This window comes from Anser brachyrhynchus (genome assembly GCF_964034855.1).
Source record: "Anser brachyrhynchus genome assembly, chromosome: 1".
NCBI classification, from domain to species: Eukaryota; Metazoa; Chordata; class Aves; order Anseriformes; family Anatidae; genus Anser; species Anser brachyrhynchus.
The window spans coordinates 170,819,884-170,835,780 of NC_137694.1; the positions used below are offsets into that span (position 1 = coordinate 170,819,884).

General features: G+C 35.6%; 1 protein-coding gene across 2 annotated transcripts in view; it reads left to right on the forward strand.

The window, feature by feature from the left end:
• Nucleotides 1-15,897, forward strand: part of KLHL1 (kelch like family member 1) — a gene marked incomplete at its 5' end in the record, with an annotated part of 257,350 nt that overhangs the window by 31,480 nt on the left and 209,973 nt on the right. The gene's annotated exons all lie outside the window — the stretch shown is intronic.

A 15,897-nucleotide genomic window follows, 5' to 3' on the forward strand; every position in this document is an offset into this window, starting at 1 on the left:
TTTTTGATAGCTACTAATATTCAGAGCAGTCTATAAACAAAAATAAGATTTTACCATCGAGAGTACTCATAAGTGTACATCTTGAAGTTATTATTTTGCAAAAGTCTACAACGTGCTAAAAGTTACCAGTAGTTTTCAGTGTTTTCAACAAGTAAGATTAGATGTTTGTGTAGGTTTGGGGGTTGTTGTGGATTATCCTCAGCAGGCAGCTCAGCACCACACAGCCACTCACTCCCGAGATGGGGGAGGGAATCGGAGGGGTAAAAGTGAGAAATCTCATGGGCTGAGATAAAGACAACATGTAAAGCAAAAACTTCACGCTCTGGGGAAAAATAAATAAATAAATAAATAAAAATTCACTACTTCCCATCAGCAGGCAGGTGTTCAACCACTTCCAGGAAAGCAGGGCTCCAACACAAGTAATGCGTTGGAATCTGCCATCACTCTAACCGCCCCCCCCCCCCCCAAACCCAGTCCTTTCTCTTTTCCCCCAGTTTTCATTGCTGAGCATGACATCATATGGTATGGGTGTATTGCGTTAACATGGCAAGGTTTGGGTAGCAGGCAGCCGCAAGGGTGTTCTCTGTGAGAAGAATCCAGAAGCTCCCCCATGTTAGATAAAGGCCAGTTTCAGCCAGCTCCAAAAGGACCCGCCGCTGGCCAGAGCCGAGCCAATAAGCAATGTTTGCGCCTCTGTCAGAGCAGATTTAAGAAAGGGAAAAGAAAAGAAAACAATGGCAACACAAATAATAAACAACAAACAAACAAACAAACAAACAAACAAACTGCTGTGCAACAGCAGCTGGGAGGGTGAGGAGTGAGAAACAGCCCTGCAGACACCAAGGTCAGTGCAGCAGGAGGGCAGGAGATGCTCCAGGCACACACCACAAGTTCCCCTGTGGCCTTTGGAGAGGCCCCTGGTGGAGCAGGGGGTCTGGGGGGAGCTGCTGCCCATGGGGGATCTGTGCTAGAGCAGTTTGTTCCTGGGGGTTGGACCTTGTGGTACAGAGCCATGTTGGAGCAGTTCTTGAAGAGCTGCAGCCTGTGGGAAGCCCCAGTAGGCATCAGTTTGGGAAGGACAGCATCCCCTGGGAGGGACCCCATGTGGAGCAGGGGTGAAGACCGTCTGAACGTGAAGGGCCAGCAGAGACGAAGCCTCAGGGCCTGACCACAGTCCCCATTCCCTGTTCCCCTGGACAGCTTACGGGGAGGAGGCAGAAGGTGGATGGGGGGAAGGTGTTTTTTGTTTGCTTTCAGTTTCTCACTGCTCTAGCTTATTAGTAATAGGTAATAAATTTAATTAATGTCCCTATGCTGAGTCTGTTTTGCCCATGACAATAATTGTTGAGTGATCTCCCTGTCCTTATCTCAGCCCTTGAGTCCTTCTCATCATATTTTCTCCCCTTTTCCCTTTGACGAGGGGGAGTGAAAGAGCTGTTGTGGTGGAACTCAGCTGCCCAGCTAAGTAAAACCACAACAATGGGATATATAGGATATCCAATTGGTCTCTTGGGGTCAGCTGCCCTGTCTGTGTGCCCTCCCAGCGTCTTGTACACCCCCAGCTTCAATGCTGGCAGGGCAGTGTGAGAAATAGAAAGGTCCCTGATTCTGTGAAAGCACAGCAACAACTAAGACAGTAGTGTGTTAACAACATTGTTTTGGTCACAAAAACAAAATATCATCATGCAAGCGACTCTGAAGGAAATCAACTCCATCCTACTAGCTACTCCAGCTTAAAAAATAGAGGGGCTGAAAGCAGGGTTAGGGTTCCTCAATCTCCCAAATAGGGAACTGAGAGTACAAGAAACTTCCTTCCTATCTGCCTCACCACTGTGTTCACAATGGAGCAAGTTCAGGGCTCTAGCCACAGCTAGTCACACTAAGCTTTAGGCATTTAGCTGAGGCATAAAGATGAAGAACACAGGAACTTCCTGTAGTAGCAGAGAGAAAAGGAGAGTATTTCTAGGTTATCTATCAAATTTCAAATCTATTACATGCTAATAATTCAGTATGATGAATCAAATCTTTCCTCACTAGCTCTTTCAGCATTCTTAGTCCATCAAAGGGGGGCAAATAAAAAGGAGAAAAATAGAGGACTGTATGCTAGTGCTATAAAAATTATAAAATCAGCATTCTTTGTGTAGATCTAGAAAGACTGAGAAATCAGTTCCAGCACTTCTTGAAGACTTTTCCTCAAACCTCTCCTGGTGCAATTCCTTTCAAGTAATTGTAGAGAACAATGAGGTTTGCCCTTAGCCTTTCCTCTGTTCCACCTCCAGATTGACCTATGTCAAGAACATTAAAGGTAGATGTAACTGGAATTCCATATTAGATTAACTGTAAATATTAGATTAAGTGTAAATGACATTTAGAAACAGCTTGATTTTTATTATGGAAGAAAATCCAAATAGGTATAGATATTTGCCTTACTAATGTAGGAGCATAAATATGTTGATTTTCAATGAGACTGTAACTCATAGAATTTCAAAAACCATTTAGAAAAATCTGTAAGGTTTTGGAAAGTCAGAAACAATTGCGTATTTTTCAACTAACTCAACTAAACAAATTTGGTATGTCAGCTGCATTTAACTCAGAGTGTTCTGCATGCATGTGGGTTCGATAATGCAAAGCTGTCATCAATTATAACATTTTTTCTTAGCATAATACAGGAAAAAAATAAAGAGACTGTGTGCTCATCAAAGGAAAAGGTATATGAAAGCAAAGTGATACTCTCACACAAGTGTTCCCAAGAGCAACACTCTAAAAAGGCACTGTTTGGTTATGTCGTGAAATACTGCAATGGTTGTTTTATAAACAACAAAAAAAATGTATAAACAGATAGGCAAAGACATAAGTATTTTTAAACCTTAGAATAGGCTTTTTTAGATTTAAACTTTACAGATTTAATGAATCTAAACTGAATAGCTCTAAGCTGCCACATACTGGATATCCTTGAATAAGGACCATCCATTCATTTCTTAAAATTTCCTGTTCATGGGTTGAGGCAAATAAACTCTATCTTACCTTGTACTAGTTTGTTTGTCTTAAGGATTTTTGATCAATGACTATTGCAGATACCTCCTTACAAAAAAAAATTTGTCACTAAGCTACTTCTCCTTGAGTATTAAGTAAGAATGGCATGCTGTTGTACTTAGTCAGCTGTATGATTCATCACAATATGCTTTTGCAGGCAGACATTGATACATCTAAGTTTCTTCAAACATCTCTGCTAGGAGGCTTTAAAAATAGCATTACTAATATTTAATTCAGCAGAATAAAATATTTGAAAGTTTATAGCTATTCTCATAATTCCTGTGGTTTTTAAGCAAGATAAAAGAGCTTTGTTATTCTGATATAGAGGTTAACTTTTAGAGTATGTATTTATTTATCACTCCCACAAATTGATGCATGGGAAATCATAATATTGCCACTTCTTGTTACATGAGACAGCTGATGGTTTGTGGGCCACCATTTGCCAAGTTTATTCAGATAACTATTGAAGGTGACAGTAGTATTACTCCCACATAACAGTTTTAGTGGGACCCTTTTCGCTTCAGCAGAGGTTTATCTTAAGGAATATTCATGAGATATGAGCAGTTTTGAGAATATTTATCCATTTGCTACTCTGTATGAAAGTACTGAGTACCCTGTACTCAGCATTTTCCTTAGGGAAAGGATGAAATGTGGAATTGCTTTTTCAGGCTCCAGCCAAAGACAAAGCTCTGAGTTCATATTGCATTATTTATAATTTCTGTTGCATAGCTGGATACATCCACTACTGATTCTCCTCAGTTTTGTTCTTGTTTGTTAATTTTATTAAATATATAATTAAGAGTAGGCTGTAGCAGTTTAAATAGTAAATTCAAAGAAAATAAAACCAAACATATTATTCTACTCTTTATTTTGCATTTAATAGTCAAAATAATACCTACTCAAACTCCTTATTTATATATTTTTAAATATTTCCACAGTCTTTTCAGGGTTCATTTTGCCTGACTTCAGTGCCAGTAATGAAGATATTTGAATGTGATATAGCAATTGAAGCACATGTTGTTGGAAGAGAAACATATATGTTAACGGAGAGCTAGTCATCTCATTATGAAAGTTCCTATAAACGTCCAGATGAATGGTTCTCTAGACTCCTGTAATAGCTTGAATCAGTTCCCCATGCATAGACATCTAGTGTCTTTTGAGAAGCCCATGGCTAAGGGTTTTTGACATGGGGTTGACACTGGATCTACAGGAGATCATACTTCCTGTGTTTCCATCTGAAAAACAAATCAGATATGTGAGAGCATCTTAGATTGCTTTAGATGCCTGTATGTGGGCACCTGAACTGAAAACTTAGTTTATAGTATAAAGAGTGGCATAAAGCGACATCTTTATGTGCAAGGAATAAAGAGACACCAACAAGGAGTAATTTTGGACATAAGGCTATATCTTCTGTTTGCATAGTGAATAGATTTTTCACACGTATACTGTAGAAAAGTGCATTTAATAAACCTGATTGCAACCTTATATGTTTTACTCATTTCTCTATTTTAAATAGAGATAATGGGGTGATATAATTGTCCATGATAAAAACAAAAGAAACTCAACCCAACCCAACTCCTTCCTTTGTTAATACAAATAGCAGCTTCTTTTACTAAAACAAACAAACAAAACCCATTACCAAAAAAAAAAAAAAAGTGGGGGGGGGGAGAGAGAAAACAGGATATCAAAGAAAAGATGGCCTGTACTGCAGTTTGGTTTTGACTACTGTAATTTGTTTTTGAAAAAAAAAAAAAAAAAAGTATTATATTATGATTTATGCTCATACAGCACAAATGTAAGAGTGAAAATTGGTGGATTAGGTATAAAGATTCAATAAAGAAAGGCAAGTTATTAGGGATGATGGTGAGAAGAAAAAAAAATCCTGAAAATATTAAGATTCAAGTAATTCTGTTAACATATTTACTTACAATTTTTCTTAAATTCTGAAATCACACCAGAGAGCAAAGACATTAATTAATGTTTGCTTTAGGAGAAACAAAATACATTTCTTTAAATGTTTTAAGTTCTCCACCTTAAATTGGATGCTCCAATTACATATTGAAGTAACCAATAGTTCAAATTATACTAACAGCCAAGGTTAGTGAGAACCACAGACTGTGTGCTGAAGAGGAAAAACAACTAACTTTTTATCTAAAAAGGAGAGAAATGAGACATTACCATATCCAGACTATAAAAATGTAACTTATTTTCTGAGTAATTGAGAATCTATTCAGCTAAAGCTGATATTTTGTTTATAACTAATGTTTGTAACTGATGTTTCCTCTGGCAAGGAAATTAGATTTATTGCCTTAAAACATACACACATTTTGTAATGGAATAATAGAGAGCTTTTTTGATTTGCCCTATAATAAATTTAATTTCCATATTGATTAAGGTTATAATAATATTCATATTTATTCTAGCTTTATTTATTTTGCAGGGTTAACAGTTACATTAAAATAACCACATCTCTCTATGGACCTTTTGCTAAGTTATAACAAGAAAACTGATGTTTTAGGCAACCTGTGTGAGTCATAGAACACACACACATAGATACAGTGGTTTGACTTTTGTGAAACCTGAATGAAAGATTTTTATTTTAATTGTTTGAGAAAGAGTGTACTGTATGCCATTCATGCTATATATTTGTTTCAGATACCTTGAGGTTGTAAAACTAAGGAACAAAATATTGTTGGGATCCTTTTATGTTCAAGAGACACTGAACTACTGAAGTTTATTTAATGGGACATTCATTGAATTTGTTGCTTGAAAGGACTACTGTCTCTTACTATATGTGTTTGAAAGCAGTAAAGAAGTGATGTAGCAATTAAATCCAGATGGGATCATTACATTGATTTAAGTGATGTAGAGCACATACACAGGATTTCATTGAGGTACCTCTGTACTGAATAAATAAACACCAATCTTCTAAGGTTGGAATCAAGAGATAAAACCTATCATCAACAGGTGAAGAATAAATCATGTCTAATCAATCTGTTTGTTAGATTTACTGTCCTGATGAATTAAATCCTAGGAAAGATTTTGATACTTAAGCCCACTTATAAGTGAACTAATGACATATGATGGAGGTATAATCAGCCTCTGGTGAGTGCTCAGCTGCTTAAAAATCACTCCTGGAATGGTTACTAAAGGCCTTTTGTCATACTGGAAGGACATTTAACACAGTCATGTCCTGAAGCCAGTTTCATTCACTACTTTAATTGCTTGAATAATAAAACAAACAAACAAATAAATAAATGCATACAACCTGCAGGTGAAACCAAGATTAAAGTCTTCCAAAAATGTTTGAAAACCTGATCTCACATTGATCTTAGAATATTTGGGGATTGAGGGACAGAGGGAAGGGGAGGATTAGAAATCTAAGTGTTGAAACACAAGGCTTAAATTGGAACACATAAGCAAATTACCCATGAGTACTGCTATAATAATAATCACAGACTTTTATATCCCACGGCAAATACGAGGCAATTTGAATTAACTTGTTCCTGTTTCAAGAAAGGATAAGATATTCCAGATTTGTAATTTCTGTGGCTAAGAATAGAAATTTCAACAGATGTGCAGTGCCTTTTTGGGAACAAGTTTAGCTAGAAACATATTTAAGCACTGATAAACATTACTTTAGATATCTTTACATCTCACTGAAAAGTTTTAAGTTCTGAGAATTACGCAGACATCTTCTGCTAATTGTGTAGGTGCACTGAACTCTAACTGGGCTGATGATTAAATAGATTTTCCAAGATTTATTCCATTTTAATATTTGCATCATTCCAATTAGTTTTTCCATTGCTTTTCAATTTCTATTGTGAAATACCAAGGGGAAGGGAAGGTTAAAACAAAAACAAAAACAAATAAACCAAAATCAACAACAACAACAACAAAACAGCTGGAGTCTGTCCTTGATTGGTCAGGTATTTTCCTTTATGGCTCCAAGCAGGTCATTCCCTGTAGCTATAGCTGCACAGGTCCCCTTGGCTTTTGCCCAGGGAACAATCTCAATTTCTGGAACAAATGGTATAGACTGACTTGCCTGTGCTGAGGATGGCTAGCTTCTTCTGGAGCAAACAGCTCAATTCACACTGGAGAAACACTTAATTTCTTATCAGTATTTATCCTGTAAACCTTACTATTTACTTACAGGCCCACAGGTCACACTGATACCTCTCAGATAAACGTATACCTGGCATTACACTTTTCTTTACTTACATGTTACATATATGTCACCATGATATTTCTCATCCAGGTCTTTATTTTAAGTTATTTTAGGAGTTATTTATTAAATTTTCTATCCTCAAGATTTTATGTCTGAAACCCTCAATATGCAGCGCTCCTGTCCTGTTATTGTCACTTGTCCTGTTTTTTTTTTTAATTTTTTAGCCATAAATTGAACTCAGTTTAAGAGAAAATTATAACATTCACAATAGCCTGAGATTAAATATTTAAGCATTATAGTGTCTTTTGCTTTTAAATTCTTAACTATAATTTTGTATGTCTTTAGTATGAAATGGAATCTGATCAGTTTAAATTCTCTCCTTTCAGTTTCTCCTCATGAAACCCTTAAATCCTCCAGAATAATCCAGCCCTCCAGTTCTTTTTTAAGTTAGAAGTCATTGGAACGTTGCTAACGTCTGGGGAAGGAGTGTGGGGGTGGAATCTAGAAAGTAGTACCAATTTCACACTTACAATATCAGTACTGGTGGTAACTTCCAAGTTTTGCTTTTGGCACTTTGGATATCTCAGGAGAGTAGGAAGTCACCAAGCAGTACACCAGTCAGAAAGTTGTGACTGCGTCTGTTTCTGTGTTTTCACCTTTGCACCATTTTTGCTAACGAGCATCTGAATAATTAAGGGACAGGCTGTATGGAGGTGGCAGTAGGAATTAGAACAGATTTTTGTTAATACTGAGTGCCATTAGTAAGATGGCACTGAATAGCTGCAGTTGGCTTTTCTGGCTCATCATGCTTTTCAGCTTTACTAACAGTTGTATATTATGTTTCCACATCTTTCAAACACTAATAGGAATGGATATTCAAGCAATCCTTTAATAAGCATACATTATATATAAGTTTCTCCCTTCTGAGTTACAATTAGAAACAGATGTAGCTAGACTGACTGTACCTTTCTGTTTGGGGATTTGGGAAAATCAGAAAGAGGAACAAAAAAAAGCTAATATATTTTCAGAAAATCTTCTAAAAAAAAAACAAACAGCAAATAGAAGAATTATTTACTCTACACCTTATCTCCTAGTGCCCTATATCAGAATTATCTATCTTCCCATTACAGTGAAGAGCTGTATCCCCCATCTCTTGCTAGGCCAAAACCACCCAAATGATTAGCATTTACCCTGTTCGCCAGCATTCCTTTGGGTCACTTGTGAGGAATGCTACCTGTCACCCCTGTGAGGTTTACAGGCACTGAGTACACCAAGAACAGGAGTCACCTCTGACATCTTGTTTTGAATTTGTCAGAGTATTCAGTGTGCAGTTAAACCAATCTGCCATGTGTTCATAAATGACATCAGTGTACCAATGCTGTATCGTTATTTTGAAGGATATAAAGTCCTCCACTCCTCCCAACAAGCTGGTGTCAAATCTCCTAAGCAACCTGCTATGATTCGTTTACTTTATCTCTGCCTTCCATTAGCCTTCATGACCTGCTGCCCAAGGACATTGTGAGTGGTACCTCCTGGTGTGCAGCAGAAGTACACATGTCCACAGTAATCTCAGGTCGATTTAGAGTTGTTTAGTTAACTGATAGTATCAGTATTTACACAAAGAATTAGTCTACATCAATAACAGAACTGGTAAAATAAGTTGCGTCTTACTGTAGCTTGTTTTGAGATCAAAATCCTTCTCCTTCTGCTGCATGTCTTTTCTCATCTCCACATCCCAAATAGCATTTCATGCTAGTGCATTGAGTTGGTACTGTGAACACCTCACAAAAGCTGATCCACAGATGCCAAACTCACAGCTATCATTATTTTTATTAGCTATCTTCAATTCTGAGAAGTCAGCATCTGTCCTGCAAGCTCACCTTTCTCCCTATATTACTGTCTCCTGCTCAGGATTGCAACCTGCAACTCAATTGCCCTCTTCAATAACAAAAGATATCTGCGTGCAGTTGCCACTAACTGCATGAAAAGGAGGAAGAGCTCATCTTACTGAGCAAGACCCAGGCATTGGAACCAGAGGGGTTGGGAAAAAGTGGTAGAAAAGTACCTAGTATTGTTACTGACAGGTAAGGTACTTTCACAGAGAAGCTCAAAAAGGGAAAGTGTATTCTCCCTCAAAATTTGTAGTCCTGAGATCCTCCTTAAAATTCTACCATCTCTCCCAATTTAATTTGCAGTTCAGCATGTAAATAGATGTAGATTTGTGTTTATGTACATGGAAGTATGATTCAGACACAGCCTTGCAGTGTAACTGTAACAAGCTACAAACCATCTTGGCAAAATTTGATATCTACATCTGGGTGAAGTCTGTACCACTATGGATTTATTTTAAAGAAGGGAAAACAAACAAACAAAATAAACAATAACAAAAACCAACAACCTGGAATTAGGTTTTCTTTAGGAGTTCAGAACACTTTGACTATGCAACCAACCTGTTTACCATGAAGTGAAAAAACTTTTGCTCCATTTGGAGAGTAAACTTTTCTCTAAGTCCATAAAACATGTGATGATAGAACATATTTATGAAGAGGAAACTGAACTTTTATAGTTAGCTTTTCTTATTTATTGATATTTTTCAGCTTTGTTAACATCAGGATATGTTTTATTGTTGTTGTTTAATCTACATCTCTGAAACCCTAGCAAGAAACAATTCTTTAATGAGCATATAGGTTTCTCCTTTTTAAGATACAGTTAGATAGCTAAGTAAACAATCAGTCTCTGGATCAACTTCTTTCTCAGTTCAGCATATTTTCTCAGGAATCAGCATGACTTCTGCCATAACTGTAGTTAATGAACCAGTACTTCAAAGTCATTTTATTTCTCACTATTTTTGCCACTGGTAGGTAGGCCATTGCAACTAATGCATAACTGTGACCAAGTGTATCAGAAGGAAAAAAAAAAGAAAAAAGCCTATATGTATGTAGCCAGCAATGAACTTTATAGAAGCATAAAATCTTTTCTGAAAAAAAATCAATTACAGTGGAACAAACCTATATTTTCGTAGTTGTTGCTGTTAGATCTATGGTGAATGTTGGTCACTAGTAGAGAACATAGATCTCAGCTGGAAATTCAGATTAACCTAGTGTAAATGCAGTTTTGTTTTAAAATACATTATCATTTTATAACTAGATCATATTAACAACTGTAGATAGTCGTAAGTAATTTATGCTACTGCTTGTCCTCATCAAACTCATTACTTGCAAAGTCTTTCATCCCTCTCCCTAACCAGAAATATGAAAAATTCTGCCTAAAGGCCCTCCTCTGACCTACTCCCTTCCCAACCCCCATCACTGAAATTTTCCTATAAAAAAGTTAATGGAGAGCAAGCTCACACTATAGGTGAGCCTTGAGCATCCGTATCCTCCGGAGTAGTTACTTCCTCATGGTCAAAACAGAATTTAAGGGTATGGAGTTCCCCATGAGATAGCAGCAAAGAACAGGGAAGAAAATAAAAATAGTCTTTACAGGTTATATCTTTTATGAGCAATCTTTCAACTCAAACAGAAAACAATCAATGGATTATCTTAAAATTCTCACCTTACTTGATATGTGGGTCTTCACAAAGGATCTTATTGTGAAAGTAGATCTCATGTTTTTGGGATAAGGAAGATAAGGGATTTTGCCCATAGAATGGTGAACAAGGAGCCAAGGGTGACTGCAGCACAGCCAATGTCCTCAGTGATGACATACAGCCTTACAGGGTCTAAGCAGAGCAGGCAGAGCCGATGGCTGGTAACTAGAGCTGGTTGACATCCCCTTGTACCTCTATAGGAGCTTTTCTTGGATGGGCTTTGCAACCATATTGCAAGATTGTCTCCAGTCCTGCATCTGGCCCCATCTCCTTTTGATCCCGATCCCCTGGAAGGACACGCCCTGAGCCAGAGGTACAAGGGGCCCATCCAGGAGATGCCCCACGACCTTGGCACTGCAGGGCCAAGGTCCATCCAGGAGGCACGGTCAAAGTCTGGGCTGAGCACAGGCACTCCTACAGCATAGCTCAGAGTAGGAATGGATGCTCAGGCCTGAGTTTAAATGAGATCCTGGGCCATGTGGAGATGTCTGAGGAGGCTTTGAAAATCATCTGAAAGCCATGGCTTTGAATGTGTTGTCTACTGAAGACAGCATGAAACAGCTTTTTTTTTTTCTTACGTGTAATATGTGTACTCAGGGATGTGACAGTCTCCCTGAAAACATTCTATATTGAATGTCATAGCATCTCATAATGGAAATTTATTTAGGGAAGTTTTTAAAATACATAGGATGCAAAACTATTTTTAATTCAAAAAAGCAGTGGAGTTTTCCTTTTAAGACAGCTACATTTCTTCTCCAAGTATTTTAAAATATGAACTACTCTATCTTGTGCCTGTAAAATAATCAAGAATTCAGGAAATTTAAGCCTATTTGTCCTCAAGTAAAGCCTATTTGACCACCAGTCTCCATCGTATGACTTGTTCTCTTGTAGAGAGCTGTTTGAGAAATCTTTTGCTGTATTTGTTACAGCATCTGCTATTAACCAATTTCTTCATTCTGAATGATTGTAATGACTGCTCACTCATTAATAAAAATGGAATTTTATCTCTCTGGTAACTATAACTTTTTTTGTTCCCTGTTCTGTCTAGCTATGAAATTTTCATAAGTAAATGACTATTGGAAAATTTTGAAGTCTTCTAAAATGAGAAATGACTTCAAATATCCAGTTCCATTATCTTCTCACACATTAGAGATTGTTTTGGTAATTCTGGAAGGTTTTCCTATAATAAATAAGAATACTGGAATAAGAATACTTCTAACTATAAAATGCCTAGTAAATTGGATGTAAACAGTGATTTTTGTTTTTCTCATTGCACACATGCAAAAACAGTCCTTTTTCCAAGACCTAGCTTCATTTTACCAATTTATTTATATATTTTTGCTCCAGTAAAAGTATAACATGTTTAAATTCATTCCTAGTAAAACGTAAGAGTAAAACTTAAAAAGATATAGAAATTATAATTTCTGTTCTCTTATCTTTGAAAAGACTGTGACTTGCACGCTTAATTCCTTATTAAAAAGCTGTTTTAACAGCCACTAACATAAAACCTACTACAAAGAACAAACCCCAAATATTTTTGCAGTATCTTTTAAGACTCAATAGATATCCTTTTACAATACCTGTCTAGTAATATGAATGTAAACATATGTAAAAAGATATTTTTAATCTAAGGATAATTTATAGTATTGTAAATGAAAGCAAATGATGTAAAAATATTTTTACATCATTTGCCAAATTTAAAATGAAAAAATAAATTACAGTTTGTGTTTGAATTTCAGGTCTCATGATTCTTCATGTTGAGAGCTTGACTGCAGAATCTCTTACTTCTGCATTAAAAATAAATAAATAATATAAAAATTTGATTCTTTTCCAATTTATTAGGGGGAAGACTATGTCCTTCTCCGTGGAAAGGTTGTTTCACTACCTCATGGAAATGGCCTAGAATGGTGTTTGTGGATCCTTCAATTTAGATGTAGTCAGAAATGCTAGAAAATTGCAGTCAGGAAATGCTGGCAAATAAAGGACATTAAAGATATCCATGAAAAGAATCTGAGCAGGATTAAATATATATATAATCCTGCTCAGACTATATATATATATTTTATATATATATATATTCTCCTAAGAATTAAGAAGAAATGCAGTTTCCTAACAGTAGTAATGCATACTGCATATTGAAAATGTGAAAGTCTTCTGTCTGATGTGGTCCATTTGTATGTTTTTTCATTCAAATGGTTTGTTACCAGGTTTTCATTTTTGAGGATGTTAATCATGAACTTCTAAAAGTAAATATCAAAAAGCACACATTAGGTATATAAAAGTTATTAGCTGAGTGAGGAGCTGCTTGAACAAGTCTTTGAGCTAGTATAAAAAAAAATAAATCAGAATGCTGGAGATGATCCAGAGGTCTAAGGAAAAGTTTATTTCTTCTAATATTTAAAAAGGATAATACAGTCTAACTATCCTCACATTTAATCCTAACAAAATAATAGAAAAAAATATGATAAGCACTGTAAGTGAATTAATGCAAAACAAAAGAGTTACATGGAAGACGTCTTATCAAATCAATTCATTACCTTGGTTTAAAGCAGGAGATAGTTACTGTTTTATAACACAGCAATACATTTAGACACCTGCAGGGTTTTATATTAGTATTTCATAAGATTCTAATTAAAAAGTAAATATTCTTTACTAGATAAATGCAGCATGATATACATTTTTTTTCATTATTTTTAGCTGCTCTAGACTATGCTGTCAACATGCATAAAGATATAACTGGTCTTAAAGAAAATATTTTATTGATTTAATCTGCAGATAATTCAGAAATTATGGAATCTTACACATTAATGTTAATTAATATGTAATTAATATTAAATCTTACATATTAATATTTAATATTAATGATATCGTGATACAGATCTGTTGGCATCACTGCTAGTAATGGGATAATTCAAAGAATATCCTTTGAATACAAGCTATTACAATTTTTTCATATATATCTGCTAAGAATATGAAGTGTATACATAAGGTATTCCAGGTATTCCAGGAAATAGCATCGTGGAATATAAAATCACTTAAAAAGGTAGCCTAGAATTTTTTACTGCAGAAAGAAGAAAAGGTAAAGTAAGAAAAAATACACAAAGTAAATATATGACATTGATAAACCATCACGAGAGCTACATGTCCTGTGTTGGTATCCACTTTGAGAAAAGTATGAATGAAAAAAAAAAATCTGAATCAGAAAAAAAAAGAGAGAGACAGAGAATGTTCTGGTAATTCTGCTTTAGAGGAATTTTACAAACAGGGCAATCTATTTTCTTTACTGTAAGGGAAGATTAACACAGGATCTGGTCATGCTCAGGAAAGCATTTTCTTATGGTGCCCTCCTCTTCAGTTAAGTCAAAATCATTACCTTGAAAAGTTATGTTTAAAAAAGGTACAATTTCTGACTTTCAGGGTTTCAGGACTGAGATATGAATTGTCTTGTTAATCTTTAATCCTTCCCAAATCCTCCCAAAGCAAAATATGTAAGACTATTGTTCACTTGAAGTATGTAGTCGTATGTGGTGACTTTTGCACTAGGCTGCTGAGCATGCCTTTCTGTGTCATATATTCACATATGGGTGACTGCATATGTCTTCAACATGCTAGGAGTGTTTCTGCCTCTCTTGCTCTTGAGCATGGTAGTAAATAAATACTTAATAGTAGCTTACTGAGTCTTTGATGTTCCAAAAATGTTTCCTCTGAGGGTATTGACAACATAAATTCAGACTCATGAACACATTCAAGGATGCATAATCAAGGACGTTGGGCTGAACCAGATTAGAAGCTCTTGACAAACAAGCACACCAACTATAGAAGGTGTGAAAGGTGTGATTAATAAATATTTTTGAAATAATAATGGTTATTATTATTGTTATTTATTCTTTTATTTTCATAATGTGGCAACAATTTGGCTGTTTTTTTGTTTGTTTGTTTGTTTTTTCTCTTGTGCGTTTTACCTCTGTGACTCTTGAAAAATATTTTGGTAAGCTTATTTAATCTTTTTTGTCTTTTGTTACGTTGTCAAATACAAGATGTAGATGTGTTGTAGAAAGTACTGTTCTGCACTAAAGCACATTAGGTTGGGAAATGGTTGGACCGGATGATCTTGGAAGTCTTTTCCAACCTTAATGATACTATGATTCTATACTAATTCACAGCAGATTTAAGTTCAGATTTTGGCTTTACCTCAAGGTTTCAATGTAATTTTGTGGACAAGTCACTGAATGTGAGAGCTTTCACATTGTCTGGCATGTAAAGGTACTACTGTTTACTTGTCTGTGTAAGCTGAACATTTTGATGAACTGCACTGTTATTAAAAAATAGAGAAAAAAAAAACTAGGTGAAGGTAGTTGTGTAAGAAGCAAATGTGAACAGATAAATCCTTTTTTTCTTATCAGAGGATTTTCTTAGTATAGAGCAATTAATACTGATGTTTAGATGCAACTAGGCATCCTGTTTATGCTACAGCTAATCTGTTAAAACTTACTTTAAAGAGAGGGAGAATTGGAGTCCATGGAATCGTGACATCATGATTTTTGTGAAGTGTTAATAATTCTGATAAAGGACAATTTCTCACTGTGAAATTACCAGTTTAAATTACATTTTGTCATCATCTACTTGTTTAAATGTGTCATTACTCTTTATAATATATAAACAAATCAGCAAAATAAGGTAATTTTCAAATGTGAAAGAGAATGAAAGTCTGGCACCAATGAAATATGCCAGTGATTAAACAGTATAACTGGAGGCTACTCTATCATAATTTTTAAGTGTTGACCTGGTTTTTGGCTGTGTACTGTATGAATTTATCTAATTAATGTTTACCCCAAATAAATGCAAGCAGGAAAAGGAAAAAATGGTGCAATAGAAACAGCTTCCTTGCTCATATTGGAGATACAAGCCAGAGAGAGCAATTCAAGACCCACCAAAAAACATTAGAAGGATATTGAGAAATTGAAAAATAATATATATATATATATAAAGGAGAAATAAAGCAGTTTGCTTGGAATGAGAGAGATATGCTTGCAAAAGTTTATAAATCCTTTAGTTCATTTTTTTTTTTTTTAAATAAATAGGCTTTGGATTGGGGGTTTATTGT